Source organism: Hyla sarda, chromosome 3 (assembly GCF_029499605.1).
Source record: "Hyla sarda isolate aHylSar1 chromosome 3, aHylSar1.hap1, whole genome shotgun sequence".
Classification (NCBI taxonomy): Eukaryota; Metazoa; Chordata; class Amphibia; order Anura; family Hylidae; genus Hyla; species Hyla sarda.
In genome coordinates this window covers 18,417,243-18,433,634 of record NC_079191.1, presented here as the reverse complement: position 1 = coordinate 18,433,634, position 16,392 = coordinate 18,417,243, and the positions used below count along the sequence as shown (strand labels likewise).

Here is a 16,392-nt window from a genome sequence, read left to right as displayed (position 1 = left end):
TTTTAGGATATGATCGTCTGGAGTATAAATGCATTTTAGGATATGGTCGTCTGGAGTATAAATGCATTTTAGGATATGGTCGTCTGGAGTATAAATGCATTTTAGGATATGGTCGTCTGGAGTATAAATGCCTTTTAGGATATGGTCGTCTGGAGTATAAATGCATTTTAGGATATGGTCGTCTGGAGTATAAATGCCTTTTAGGATATGGTCGTCTGGAGTATAAATGCATTTTAGGATATGGTCGTCTGGAGTATAAATGCATTTTAGGATATGATGGTCTGGAGTATAAATGCATTTTAGGATATGTTCGTCTGGAGTATAAATGCCTTTTAGGATATGTTCGTCTGGAGTATAAATGCATTTTAGGATATGGTCGTCTGGAGTATAAATGCATTTTAGGATATGGTCGTCTGGAGTATAAATGCATTTTAGGATATGTAAGTCTGGAGTATAAATGCATTTTAGGATATGTAAGTCTGGAGTATAAATGCATTTTTGGATATGTTCGTCTGGAGTATAAATGCATTTTAGGATATGATCGTCTGGAGTATAAATGCATTTTAGGATATGGTCGTCTGGAATATAAATGCATTTTAGGATATGATCGTCTGGAGTATAAATGCATTTTAGGATATGGTCGTCTGGAGTATAAATGCATTTTAGGATATGGTCGTCTGGAGTATAAATGCCTTTTAGGATATGGTCGTCTGGAGTATAAATGCATTTTAGGATATGGTCGTCTGGAGTATAAATGCATTTTAGGATATGGTCGTCTGGAGTATAAATGCATTTTAGGATATGTTCGTCTGGAGTATAAATGCCTTTTAGGATATGGTCGTCTGGAGTTTAAATGCATTTTTGGATATGTTCGTCTGGAGTATAAATGCATTTTAGGATATGGTCGTCTGGAGTATAAATGCATTTTAGGATATGGTCGTCTGGAGTATAAATGCATTTTAGGATATGGTCGTCTGGAGTATAAATGCATTTTAGGATATGGTCGTCTGGAGTATAAATGCCTTTTAGGATATGGTCGTCTGGAGTATAAATGCATTTTAGGATATGGTCGTCTGGAGTATAAATGCATTTTAGGATATGATCGTCTGGAGTATAAATGCCTTTTAGGATAAGGTCGTCTGGAGTTTAAATGCCTTTTAGGATATGTTCGTCTGGAGTATAAATGCCTTTTAGGATATGGTCATCTGGAGTATAAATGCCTTTTAGGATAAGGTCGTCTGGAGTTTAAAGGCTGAGTTTGGCTGCAGAAGGGAAAAGCCAAAGATGTCTCAACTACAAACGTCACAGTCAGGAAAAGTTATCATGGCGGTACCGATCTAACATCTATCTATCTGCTCCACAGCTTATCCTTACGATAAAAGATAAAATAATAATTAAAATGGAAAAATTAGATTCACTCTTGGGATAAAAATTTGCCCAGATTTAAACAACCCAAAAAATGTACTTTATTTCCCTTATTTCTGCCTAAAGCAGTACTAGAGGATTCAATGCACCAGGTTCTGACTAAGTAAAGAGCCCCAAAGGTCCAGCAAAGGACAGCCTTATTTTGAGGTAAAGTTATAGCCAATTATTTACCACAAGGTAAGTGGTCTCCAAACTGTGGACTTCTAGATGTTGAAAAACCTTGAGTGTCCACAGTTCGGAGGCACCAGGTTCATAATTTACAAATAACATATAAGACCGATGATATGTCCTGTGAGTACAATGATGGACAAGCATGTTAAAGGGGTACATCCGCCCCTAGACATCTTATGTCCTATCCAAAGGATAGGGGATTAGATGTCTGATTGCGGGGCTCCCGCCGATGGGGACCCCTGCGATCTTGGCTGCGGAAGCACAGACATCCGATGCACGGAGCGAACTTCTCTCCGTGCCAGATGACTGGTAATGGTGGTCATGCCCCCTCCCATAGACTTGTATTGAGGGGGCGTGGCTGTGACATCACGAGTGTGGCGCGGCTGTGACGTCATGAGCCTCCGGTGCTGAACCCGACGCTCTAAACGAAAGCAATGTCTGGGGGCAGAATTATTTCAGAATTAGTTCATCTGTTGGGCCTAAGAACCCTTAACCCAGCATAATAATTGTGGTGATAAGGAGCCCTACACAAGGTCACAATGTCCACGGGCAAAAAGAGGTCAACCTGAATGAGGCCAACTCCTCCATGGTCCCCACAGAAGCTGAAGATGATGCCTCCTTACGCCGCTGCCAGGACAACACTATGAGGCATATATTTCAGGTCCTGTAAATGGTCCTTGTACAAAGTGAGAGTAAAAGTTGCAGATATTAAATACAGACAAAAAATATAAAATACACCTAAAAATATAAAAAATTACAAAAATTATGAGGACATCTTGGAGATTTCTTTTGCGACACAATACAGAGGCCCAAGTGAGGGAAAAGGGAGTCAAGAAACTTTTATCTGACAATAATTCATCAAAGAAGGTGACTAAGGAGGCGCTCACTTACCACTTGGGTCTATTTCTATGTCCACAAACGACCTAGTAGGCTCTATTGAAGACATGTCCTGTGTGTACAATGGTGGACAAGTACCTTAGACCATCAGAATCATTTCCTCCATTGGGCCCTAGAAATCTCATCCCAATAGAGTGATAGTGGAGACAGGAATCCAGTGTAGGAGTTGGTCGGCACTTCTGTAAAGTCCGGTGCACGTGGATAAACAGTACAATGCAATAGAAAAGATCTCGGCACTCGTAGGAAAAATGTTTCTTCTGTATTTTATCATAGCATGCAATTTTACAGCAACTGAAGTTGAGAAACGCTATCCAGCCGCAACGCGTGCTGCACTTCATTTGCTGTAATATTGCATGCTATAATAAAATACAGAAGAAGCATTATTCCTACGAGTGCCAGGATCTTTTCTATTGCATAGTGGAGACAAGAAGCCATCTTACACAACCGCAATGCCCATGGGCCAAAAGACCAACCTGATTGAGGCTCCATGCTTCCTACAGAAGCTGAAGGTGATGCCTCTGTATACCCTTGCGTGCCTTGACAGCGCTACGAGGCAGGGTAAGGCATGTACCTCAGACTCAGTCAATAGTCTCAGTTTGTAGGGAGGGTGGAAGCTGCAGAGATAAATTCAAAAAGATCTATAAAATAAGAAAATGAATATAAAAGTGAGAAAAATGATGATGAAGAAAAACCTGAGAATTTCTTTCGCGACTCGATAGAGAGTCCCAAGAGAGGGTTGAGAGATGTTTTATCTGACTGTACTGTATTAAAGAAAGAGAAAAAAAAGAGATATCAGTTTGACAAATCTTCTTCTCCCCCCCTCGGTGACAAAAATAACACTTTTCAAGAGGTGGCAGAGCAGTAAGGGAGTCATAAAGGATATGAGCATTAGCTCGTAGTCAATCAAACAGGGAGACCTTCGAGAAAGCTGTAAATTTGTTTTCTATGTCTCAGCGAGGAGCCTGAATGACTCACAATAAACACTTAATTGGTCCTTCTCGTCTCCGGCTTCCATGGCCGCAGATGGATCGTTTTCAGTCTATTATTTGCTTTTGAGCATTTGCATCGTCACATGAGAGTCCCAAAAAACGAGCCTCTTTACAGATCCTTATCTATTCTCCGTATTGTGACAACATTTTTTTTTCTTGACTTTACTATTTCAAAAAGAATGGTAAAAAAAAAGTCAAGTCAAGCCCAGCTTTATACAAAAATAAGAACAAACAAAATCCCTACAGTCCTACAAAGCCTACCCTGCCTGGAGAGAACTGAAGTGGCCAGAGGACTCTTAACTAAATAGAGTCATAACATTAAACAAAAGGTTATACTACACAAAAATCATTGGAATAGTCATATCCCCATATGAAAAAGAAAGTGCCCCCTTAAAAGAAAAACTGCTTGCGCTACCGAGGATACAGTTTCCTCATTTCTGTGTTGAAGCTTGGTGGCCCCAAATGAAGATTCCATTTTCCATAAAAATTTGGATTGCTCATAATATAATAAAAAAAGTTCCTAAAATCTGTAATATGAAGTACTTTGGGGGCAATTTATCCAGCCATCTACACCCCTTTTCCGGCATACAACAATTCAATGCTTATTTTGCACAAAAATGTGGAACTTTTGAACAGCTCTTGTCACTTTCCCAAAAAAGTTGGCAGGGCTGAGAGGGAGGTGGCATTTTAGATTCACTATAATTCATGCAAGTAAACGGTGTGTATTATAGCAAAAAATGTCCACTATTTTAGAGTCCTCCTGTAGATTGTGGCATACGGATAGTCAAAGATGTGACAAACTTATCCAGAGGCCTGCACCTCTTCGGGAATCTTCTATTTTGGTTCCATCAGACCAGAAAATCTTGTTCCTCACATTCTGATCCTTTAGATCCTTATTCCGGGCATCTTCCATGTGTTATTACTGAGGAGGCTTCTCTCTGCCATAAAGTCCAGATTGTGGAAGATGCAGTGATGGTTCTGGACCTTCTGGAAGTTTTTCCCATCTGCACACAGGATCTTTGGAGCTCAACCAGAGTGACCATTGGTTCTTGCTACTGCTCTTGGGGCCCTTTTGCCCCAATTACTTAGTTTGGTAGGGCGGCAGCTCTAGGAAGAGTCCTGGTTGTTCCTTCTTCTTCCATATAAGAATTATGGAGGCCACTGAGATCTTGGAAACTTTCAGCGCAGCATAAATATTTTTTGTACATTTCTCCAGATCTGTGTCTCCACACAATCCTGTCTCTGAGCTCTACAGGCAGCTTTCTACCCCCCTCACAGCTTGGTTTTAGCTCTGATATACATTGCCAGCTTTGAGACCTTATATAGACAGGGCCGTGTCTTTACAAATCCTGTCCAATGCCTGGACAGCCAAAGCTGCCAGGTCATACCCATAGCTGCACCAGGGCCAATGAGCCCATTGCTACACCCCAGGCAGCAATATGCTCAGTCACTGACAGCAAGCGTAGATTTTAAAATACTAAATAAAAAATAACATTTTGTTAAACAATAATCAAGTTTTTTATTTACAACCGAGTCCATTTTTGGCCAAAAAATGTAATATAAAACAATCCCTTATTCTGCAACGATAACTGGAGCCGTAAACATTTTTAGTGTCACTTTGGAGTTTTTGCAGATGAAAAGAACACTAACTCGGTTTGCCAGGCATCTGCTGCCCCGAAATGAATGGCACATGTTGAAAGCCTCACATGTGTACTTTTCAGCCTCAACATTATGAGGAAAAAAAAAAAAAAACTTGATCAAAACCTTGGAGAAATAATAACAGAGTCTTCATCTAAAAAAAAAAAAAACAACATAAAATAAGGCGATGTGCGGAATAATACAAGATACCCGGCACAAATGTAACATGTTATTAGAACGACAGCTACAAGTAATTGGAATTCGGAAATAAAGCAGTTTGAGCACCGACAATTAAGCAGATGTTCGGAGCGGGTAATGCCGGTGCGAGAATATCACATGCAATATGAAAACGAAAAACGTATATCGGGATGAAGACGCCGACCCCATGCAATGCCGGATACTGAAATGTGAGCACTTCATATTCTCGGCAATGTAAGATGAGTTACAGCCAGACAGACAGTTTTCAACAAGGTGAAGGCGCCCACCAAGGGTCACCAAAAAGTTTGGAAACCAAAGGTGCCGAAGAACCCAGGTACAAGAATGTTGGCTGGTGACCAAGTCAATAGAACAGAACTTTACCTTTAGAAGTTGCCTTTCTTGGGTCTTAACAGTGGGATATACTCAGATATACCCAGGACTTACAATAGAGCTGTACTGTATATATCAATGCAAGAAGGGGACCAATAACAAGAATAGGAACACATAATTGAATGATGATGATGGCAGTCGGGAATTTGAGTAGATGCATGATACACAGGAACAAACAACAAAAACTGTCTATAATTTGTGAACGCAAAACGCTGCGGTGCAGCAATGTTTTTGTACCCTTTTACAGATTTATCCCTTAATACAATCCTGTCTCTAAGCTCTACAAGCAGTTCTTTCCACCTGATGGTGATCTGTGCCAATACACAATTGTGTCTCTGAGCTCTACAGGCAGTTATTTCTACCTCATGGTCCACACAATCCTGTGTTTGCGCTCTAAAAGCAGTTATTTTCACATCATGTCGATCTGTGCCTCCACGTGATCCTGTCTATGAGCTCTACAGAAAATACTTTCCCCCTCATGGCTTGGTGTTTGCTCTGATATACATTGTCAACTGTGAGGCCTTATTTAGACGGGGCTGTGTTTTTCGGAATCCTGTTCAATCAGCAGAATTTACCACAGGTGACTCCAATCAAGGTAGAGAAACATCTCCGAGATAAGCAAGAGGAATGGGAGGAGCCAGAGCTAAATATCAAGTGTTATAGCAAGGGTCTGAATACTTATGTCTTTGCTAAATTTTAGTTTTTTTCTTTTTGTGAGGTACTGAGTGCTGAATAATGGGAAAACTTTTTTTTTTTAGTACAAGGCCTCAACAAATATCATCGATTCTGAGAACTTTCTGAAGGCATTGTAGTAAAGCAACAAGATAAATTAGGATAAACAAAAGCAACCACAGGATACAAAAAGAAGAACCACAAAATAATTATCTAGGAATCAACAGTGCTAAGAAGGAGGAGGAGGAGAAGAAGAACTAGGCTAGAAAAAGATACTAGAAAAATGCAAGAAGTACTTGATTTAAACGCACAGAGCAGACAATATAATCCGTACCAGACTGCAAAAGTCAGGGATATATCAAGAGTGTATCACCAATCAGAAACTTCTCATCCAGAGTAAAAGATCAGCTTTGAGGCAGTTGCATAGCAATTGCCTATAAACAATTTAATAGGGTAAGACAAAACAGTAGGATTAGCCATGCTATTGAAAACACCACCGCTTGGAGGCTGTGCAGGCAGGTACTGCAACAAGTGTTCATCTCGGGAGCAAGAAGAAGATGGTGGAACGGGGGGACTGGATGGGCTGAATGGGAGCTGCGGCGGACCAGAGTAGGTATGCATGGTTTTTTCGCTATCCCCCCCTGCCCCAGCACCATATTTTTTTTTCTGGTAACCCTTTTAACAAAGGTCACTGGTGTGTGATCGGTGGGGGATTTCACAAATCAGTAAAGGCCCTTCAAAAAGATCACTGTGTATCACCCTTACCAAAGCACTTTGGGCAATACTGATGGAAATGTGATATTGTGACCCGGGGAGTGCGGGGGCTGTTAAGGGGGCACAGTAACTGTACAAGGACAGGCTATCAATGTAAACAAGGAAGAATGAAAGTGGCACTCACCAGAAAGTGGCACCCACTCATGGCATCATCTTAAGGGTAGGGTAACACACAGCGCATCCACAGTGTATTTGACACTGCAGATGCGCTGCCGGCAGTCACAGAGCGACTGTAATGTGAGCTCTCTGCTGTGCACAGGTAGCTCTGTGTGTCAGCTTGTGACTGCCTGCGGGAAATTTGTTACTACAATCGGACACACAGAGCTGCAGGAAGCTCGCCCTGTCGTCGCTCTGTGAATGCCTCTGTCTGTGACCCTACCCATAATCTTTATAAAAAAGGTGCAAACAATAAGACACAGCAGGGGGTAGAACAGATGGCAGGGGAGTTCGGGACAGCCGTTTGGTGGTGATGATGCACTTCCTCTTACCAACGCATCGGCAAGAGGAAGTGCATCATCACGCAAGAAATGGCTGTCCCTAACTCCCTTGCAATCTCTACTACCCTGCTTTGTCTTGCCATCTGCACCTTTTATGAAGGCTAAAGATGAAAATTTGCCATAACTGGTAAGTGGCACTGGTTCATTCTTTCTTGTCGCTTCCTTGAGCACCGCCTGTATGGCGCATTGGTGCAGATCGAGTGCAGTTTCTTCCATCAGATTTTGTGTGAACTGTGACCTATCATGAAGGCGGATTTCCTTCTACAGTTGTTAAAAATCTCAGAAATGTTCTTTACCCAGTCGTATATATATTTACAGTATCGTAGAGCCGGGGCTGTAAATCTTTACCAGTTTCTATCAGGCTGGCAATGCTCTACGAATAAATTAGTCACAAATATGCCTCCCTTTCCCATGCCTGGCACCCGGCCGTCCACTGAAGAGCTCTGGCATGGCTTACATTTTGCCTGGAGGCCCTTCTGTTCCAAGTAACTTTTGTAATCTTCTTATAAAGCTGCACCCTCTCTGAGGTTCCAGCTCAACGTGACATTGTGCTTGACAAAAGATGATCTATGCAGAGGTTCCTGGGCTTGGGCAATCATTTCTACAGCTAACTGGCGGCACGTGGCCATTGCCTTTCCACATCCGAAAAAAAAGAAGGATTAATTAGATGAAATTTCGACAAATGCTCATTGCCCGTTTCCAGAATTACTTGCGCAAACCTCCCTGGAAACTAGAATTTTTTTTGGTTAGCTGCAATAACCTATAGATGCTCAGCCGTGTTCTGTCAAGCACTATGGCAAAAAAAAAAATCTGTCTTCATCGATTCGGCTTGCAGATGGTGGTGCAGATGTACCGTGCTGCCTGGGACTGGGGGGTGTCGCACTGTGACACTGAGGTGTAACCAACAATGCACATTACATCTGGACGCTTTTCTCGGGGACTGTATCATGTTGGTCTTTTTACAGAGAAATCCGATGCCGACAGCTTTAAACTATTTAATCTCCAGTTAATCTTCAGACATTTGTATCTTTTCAATCTGTAGCCAACACAGCGAGAGCCAGTGGAGGATATCTAATCGGGATTCTCAAAGATTATATGTATTAGGTGTAGAAGAATTTATCCTGTGCAGATTGAGGCTATGCATGCTCATCTTAAAGACCATTTAGTAATGATTCAGTACAGGATCCATTGGTGTTCTCTGCCTTAGCCCCATTCCATCACAATGTCCTCCTAACGTGATCCTAAGAAACTCTACGTTACATACGGCTGGTCAAATAAAATTTCTAATTTGTCCTAAGAGGAGCATAAGGGTGGACATGGTTTTCAATGGAAGCATTATTGCTAGCGCTAAGGGGAGTGCTGTGTCTACTGCTAATGGTGGCACTGCAATATGGCACTCATAAGGCAGATATGGCTGGGACTAATGGAGGCACAGGGGTTCGTTCTGATGGGCACTGTAGACTGATACTCATGGGAGAACTTAAGCTTGTTCTGATTGGGCACTGTAGACTGATACTGAGATCGGGCACTGTAGACTGATACTTATAGGAGCACTTTGGCTTGTTCTAATGAGCCACTTTGGCATGACACTCGTGAGGGCATTACGGCTGGTTCTGGCACTGATGATTGTTTTGATAGGGGTTTTAAAAGGGGCATTGAGGCATGGCATTCATAGAGGCTCTATGGCTGGTACTAATAGAGGTACATCACCTGGTTCTGATGGGGCACTGTATACTGTGGTACATATAGGAGCACTTAAGATGGTTTTGATGGCACAGCACTCATAGGGGCATTATGAGTGGTAATAATGAGGCACTTTGGCTTGTTCTGATGGAGCATTGTAGATTGGTACTCATGGAATTTGGATGGTTTTAAAGTAGTTACTGAAGCATGGCACTCGTTGGGCATTATGGATGGTACTAATGGATGCACAGTGGCTGGTTTGGATTAAGGAATGTGGCTTGATACTGGGAGCACTGTGGCTCATATTCAATAGAAGCATTACTGCTGGCACTAAAGGGAGCACTGAGTCTACTGCTGATGGGAGCACTGTGGCACAGCACTCATAAAGGCATTTTAGTAGGTAATATTGGGGGATAAGTGGCTGGGGCACTGTACATTGGTGCTCATGGAGGTACCTTGGCTGGTTTTGAGCAAGGCACTGTGGCATGAAACTCATGAGGACATTATGGCTTGTACTAATAGAGACACAGTGGCTGATTCTGACAGAGGACTCAATTGGGACTAAATTGGTACTCATGGTAGCACTTTGGTTGGTTTTGATAGGGGCATTCATGAAAGCACTTACTAATAGAGACACATCCCCTGGTTCGGATGGGACACTGTACAGTGGTATTCATGGGAGCATTTTAGATGGTTTTAAAGTGGTTATTTATGGATGTTACTAATGGATGCACAGTGGCTGGTGTGGACAGAGTAATGTGGCTTGGTACTGGAAGCACTGTGGCACTAAAAGGAACACTGAGTCTACTGCTGATGGGGCACTGTGGCACAACACTCATAAAGGCATTATGGCTGGTATACTTGACGGCTTAGTGGCTGGATCTGATGGGGCATTGTACACTGGTACTTGTGGGAGCATTTTGGCTGGTTTTGATAGTGGCACTGTGTCATTATGACTGGTACAAATGTAGGCACAGTGGCTGGTTTTAATGGGGCACTATACACTGGTACACTTTGGCTGGTTCTAATGGGTGTACTGTGGCATAGCATTCATGGGGATATTATAGCTGGACCTAATGTTGGCACAATGGCTGATGGCGTCATTGATGCATGGCACACATGGGGGTGTAATGGTTAATACTAAAGGATGCACATTGGCTGGTTCTGATGGGGCAATGTGGATTTAACTAAGATCACTGTAGCCGGTATTCATGCAAGGCTCTGTAGTTTGAATATTGCAACTTTTCTGTGTCGTTGCAACCAGATGGTGGGAGTTCAGAAGGATCCAAGAATTTCATGGCAAATGGCAGGATAGACAATTCATCCAATGTCAATTTCACACTATACCGGGTGCCCTTGGTTGTCTCATGTCCGATGTCCTATGTGCCTGAAATGGGGCATATTGGATGATCATTATTCAAAAGTGAACCGCATGGTACCAATGGGGTTGACAGATCCTTCCCATCCTGGATCTATATCCCCCCAGTAAGAGAGCAGCATCCAGAGAGACAGTGACATTTATATCAGATGAACTTTACTTCTCGACGTGCACTGATGTTACTTCATCACCAGCCCTCACCCCCGCCGCGCAAATGTATAATGAAGTGAAATTCTCCACAGGACCCCAGTGAGCTGAGCCCACATTCAAGAAAACAGTCAAAAAAACAGATGACTTCCCGGCGAGCCAACTGCTGCAGCTTGTAGGAATAGTTTACAATCTGTACAGCTTGTAACAAGGTTTTCTTTCAATGCTGCCAACAAAAACTAAGAACCCGAATGGAGGGTCGGCCATCGGAAAAAGCAGCAGCAACGTGCTGAATGATGCTGCCAAATAAATGGGATTCTTTTATCCCGTGACAGAAGAGCTGTACCCACCTGTAATGACATTTAATGTAGATGGTTCCAGCTCTGGTCAACCAGAACTATGATTTACCCAATTCATGGCGTGGTGAACGGGAAATGATGACAACACAGGAATATTATCTTGAATGCATCTCTAAGGCTATAGTTACATATATGCAGCATCTGGCTCCGGCAAAAATTGCCACAACTGATGCCATAAGTGCATCAGTTGGCATCAGTTGTGCATCATCCAGCGTCCATTGTTTGTGATTGCTGGACAGGGGAACGCAGCAGCGTCCCTGTCTGTGCCGGTCTGGCGAGTCCAATCATCCAGTATCCAAACTGAGACACCAGATGATTGTGAACTGTCCCATTCATATGAAAGGGATAAGTTCTTGCTTTATTTTCCCTCCGGTGTATTTTTTGATGATGCCTATATGTAAAGGAGGCCTAATATCTTTCCTCACATAACTTAGGACCTAGAGGTGGACAGCTGACATTCTATTAATCCACTGTAAGCAATCACTTCTCCAAAATTACTATATCTTTAGGTACTGCACGAAAATAAAATATATAGAGAAAAAAATCAATTATATAAAAAAAAATCAATTGTAACAAGATTATAACTAATCATCTATCCACCGGATAGATAAAAAGTATCTGGCCAGAGGGATTTTGACCACTGAGGCCCCCACCAATCACGAGGATGGAGGCCCCTTGTTTCCCAAGAGAATGGTGCAGCAGCACAAATGCTCAACCACATCATTCATTCTTTACAGGACTCCTGAAGATGGTCAAATAATGTTCTAATCTTGGGATAAACCATTTAAGAATGATCTTTATTAAACATGCTTACAAAGCATCTGTGCTTGTGTTGGCGGTAAATGGCCATGTCCTGTGTCCCTCATCACGCTGCTGGCTTGTTTTTTGGGAACTGGCTACTTCCGGTTTCTGTGGCCTCCTTCAGACTACAATCCCCAGGATCCTTTGTTTCAAGGTGGGAGGTGACTTATTTCTCTCACACATCGGTCACCCATTGCAGCACAGCCACTCTCCCTTTGATCACATGACTTGCCCAACATCACCTGACACACAAGCTGTGGATGTATGTGATGATGAATGAATGCACATGTGCACCGATAACATCATCAGGGCGCTGGATTCACACACAACAGACGAAACAGCAAAGCCTCCTTTCAGAACCTGGCTTGTGATGTATTGTCTCAGGCCGCACAGCAAGCTGGGAAAGGCCCGAGACAACACTCATTTGTAGGCTGCAAAAAATGAACTTCCTTGGAAAAGAAAGACAAGCAATTTGATACCAGCCACCAAACACAGGTAAGTGAAGTATATTAGTGACTAGACTAACTTTGCTGCCCCTGTCTTACATTCAAAGAACCAGAAATTCTGGAATACCCCTTTAAGGCGTATTCCAATGTTTTCTAAAATTGTATATGGTGCTGGAGGAAAACAGAAAAAAAACTATACTTACCTTGCCCCTACCCCCCATTTGCCTCCAACAATCTTCTGTCTTCTTCATGCTTCGGAGACGAGCAATAGTTACAAGATCTGCCCACTCAGCCAATCAATGGCTAAGACAGAACACTGCTGTGGCCAGTACTTTGCTGAGCTAGCGGGTCCTGCTCCGAGTGCTCGTCTCGAGTCTAAGGAGCTAAGAAGGAAAGAATATCAGGGGTCTAGGCGGAGGTGAATGGGAGCTGCTGGGGACTGGGCAAGTGGGGGTGTTGAAGAATATGAAATATTAATACTCACCTGTTTTCAATTCCCATCTCTCCTTGTATTGCATACCTACTCCATTAATCTGTGTTACAGGCACCAGGCAGCTAAAGTGCATGTTCCGCCAGACAGTCATCTAAGTCTTCAAATGCTCCCGCTATCTGTTCTCTGATGTGTCAATGACAGGTAAAAGAATAAGCATGACCTCAAAGCAGACACAGATCCCTTTTCTTTGAGCAATCTCTGTCAATAAGTACCTTGTAGGACATCGCAGTCATTTTATGTGACATAGAGACTTCTTTCTCCTCAAAGTATTCCTCTGGATTGTAACTAAAGATAGAGGTTGGCCACACTACAAGAGGTCTCCATGTAGACCCTGCCAACACTTAAAGGGGTACTCCGCCCCTAGACATCTTATCCCCTATCCAAAGGATAGGGAATAAGATGTCTGATCGCAGGGGTCCTGCCGCTGAGGAACCCCGCAATCTTGGCTGCGACGCCCCAGACATCTGGTGCACGGAGCGAACTTCGCTCCATGCCGGATGACTGGCGATGTGGGGCGGAGGCTCGTGACGTCACGAGCAGGGCATGACTGTGACGTCACGAGCCTCTGCCCCACATCATGACCACGCCCCCTCAATGCAAGTCTATGGGAGGGGGCGTGATGGCCATCACGCCCCCTCCCATAGACTTGCATTGAGGGGGTGTGGCCGTGATGTCACGAGCCTTCGGAGCTGCACCCGAAACTCTAAACGAACGCTGTGTGCAGCAGGGAGGTAGTGGGGGTCTCCAGTGGCGATACCCCCGCAATCAGACAGCTTATCCTCTATCATTTGGATAGGGGATAAGGTGTCTAGGGGCAGAGTACCCCTTTAAAGATCCAACTTGAATAGGAGATCTGTCATACGAATCATTATCTACTTGTCGATAAAATGATCACCAGTCTACATCACATAATTATGTCCTTATGAGGAACGCTCAAAATATTGGAATGTATGTTTAGATCTAAACCAAACTGACCCCCACTGAGCTCTTTTTTTTTTTTTTTTTTTTTTTTTTTTAAACCAGGGGATGCTAGGGCCACATTCTGAAAAGACTGATTTCTGATAACCGGAAATGGAAAAACCTTATAATTTTAAGAAATTCAGCGATCTTTAAGTTTATGTTCATTTTCCAAAAATCAACAAGTCAACAACTGGTGTGACATCTCTGGCCACAATGCACATTACTGACACGTACAGGGAAACAAGTGAATTCAGCTCCCTCTGGGCCGGGTGCCTGTTTACACCGCTATTACTGGAAAAAGACGTCAAATGCCAGCGCTCAGGTACTTCAAAACAGGATACATAATATAAACATCAAATCCAGGTAGTGAAAGAACAACATTGTTGACGTGTTTCAGGAATGCCGACCCTTTAACGAAACCTGACACGTGCAGAGCTTTTGGAGAGTTTTCAGACCTGTTTACTTTTTTCACATTTTGTTATGAAGTATTGTTTACTGTGGAGGCTTCTTTCTGGGCATAAAGCCCAGATTGTGGAGGCTGCAGTGATGGTTCTGGACCTTCTGGAAGTTTCTCCCATCTAAACCCAGGATCTTGGGAGCTCAACCAGAGTGAACATTGGGTTCTTGGTCACCAATCAGCTAGGGTCTTCTTCCCCAATTACTTATTCGGTGGTGTGCCTGCTCTAGAAAAAGTCCTGGTTGTTCCGAACTAATGGAGTGAACATTGGGTTCTTGGTCACCGCTCAACTAGGGCCTTCTTCCCTAATAACTTATTCGGTGGTGTGCCTGCTCTAGAAAAAGTCCTGGTTGTTTCGAACTAATGGAGTGAACATTGGGTTCTTGGTCACCGCTCAGCTAGGGCCTTCTTCCCCAATTACTTATTCGGTGGTGTGCCTGCTCTAGAAAAAGTCCTGGTTGTTCCGAACTATTGGAGGTCGATGTACTCTTGGGAACTTTCATGCAGCAGCAGTTATCAGCTCTGTGCCTCCACACAATGACTCCAATCAAGGTGGAGAAACATCTCAAAGATGATCAGGAGAAATGGGAGGATCTCTGTGCAGCATCCGTCTAAAACACTGGGTGTCGGTGGCGGGGGAGGGGCCATGACATCATGGCCATGCCCCCTCATGACACTACGCCCCCTCAATGCAAGTCTATGGGAGAGGGCGTGGTTCCCCCTCCCATAGACTTGCTTTGAGGGGGCATGGCGTCACGACCCCCACCACCCGCTCCAATCATTCGGAACAAAATGTTACGAACGCTGGGGCAGTGGAGTACCCCTTTTAATGTGAATACTTATGTCTAGCCAAGATTTTAGTTTTCCTATTGAGTAAATAAGCAATAATTATGGGCCATTATGGGGTACTGAGGGAAGAATGGTATCAGAATTATAATTTTTTTAAAATTATTTTAGCAACATAAAAAAATGTGAAAAGAGTCTGAATGTAGTGTATATTAAAAAACTACACTCTACCAGTGCTTCATGTCATCTACCACTATTCCCATACTTGAATGATCCTAAACCACAGACAAAATGTAATTGCTGCTTAAATTCATCCAACAAAATAAAAAATAAATAAAAAAGTAAACAGTTCAAACGAAAATGAGAGTAAGTGCGAATCGCTTTTATTTGGAGATATAAAAGGAAAAGAAAAAAATGATTTGGAGATGATAAAAAGCTGTTAAATAGAATTAGCTGGAGCCAGGCTCGGTAAAAAGCTTTACTTACCGCCGCACGTCAATCACCTACACCAACAAAGCGAGCGGGAAGGAGCCAGGCATAACATTAAGTGACATTTTTCACAAGTTCACACGTTTAAGATAATGGAAAAATCTGACAAATATTTGGGGAAAATTAGAGCTTTTATCTAGCGGTGCTTGAAGAACAAATGCTTCTATCATGCCACTGTTTGTGGATGCTTAGCTGACTACAGTGGCGGGGATGTAAGCAAAATATTCACGCCGGAGTGAAGTTAGATGAGTTTAACCCCTTGTGTATCTGGAAAGTATATCCTGCTACTAATGGAAGCATAGTCTACGACAAAAACACCCAAATATCTATCAATGGAGACCAGAAAAAGCTCTGGTATTTCTGTTTAACACTGACCATGGTGCTGAGAAGGGATCCATTTTGATGTCAAAGCGGAAACCCTGGTGATGTCACCAACGGAGGAATTCCTCAATGGATAGCACCACTCCTTAAAGGGATTATCCCACATAAGGTGACTATAGTTCTTACCCGCCAGACAGTAATGGACAGGCTTAGAAGGATCTGTGCTTGTCCTTGGGCTAAATGGCTATTTCCTGAGAGTTCCCTGCCTCCAACTACAAGTCCCATGATCCCTTGTTTGTAAGTGTGGAGTCACTTTTCTCCCTCCCACCCATCAGCCACCCCACCCATTGCAGCACAGCTAGGCTCCTTTGCATGCTGTGCCGTGCTCAAAACTACATTTCCCTGCAGCCCTGTGGAGAAT

General features: G+C 43.1%; 1 protein-coding gene across 2 annotated transcripts in view; it reads right to left on the bottom strand.

The window, feature by feature from the left end:
- Positions 1-16,392, bottom strand: part of MSRA (methionine sulfoxide reductase A) — a 400,542-nt gene that overhangs the window by 18,312 nt on the left and 365,838 nt on the right. The window lies entirely within an intron of this gene.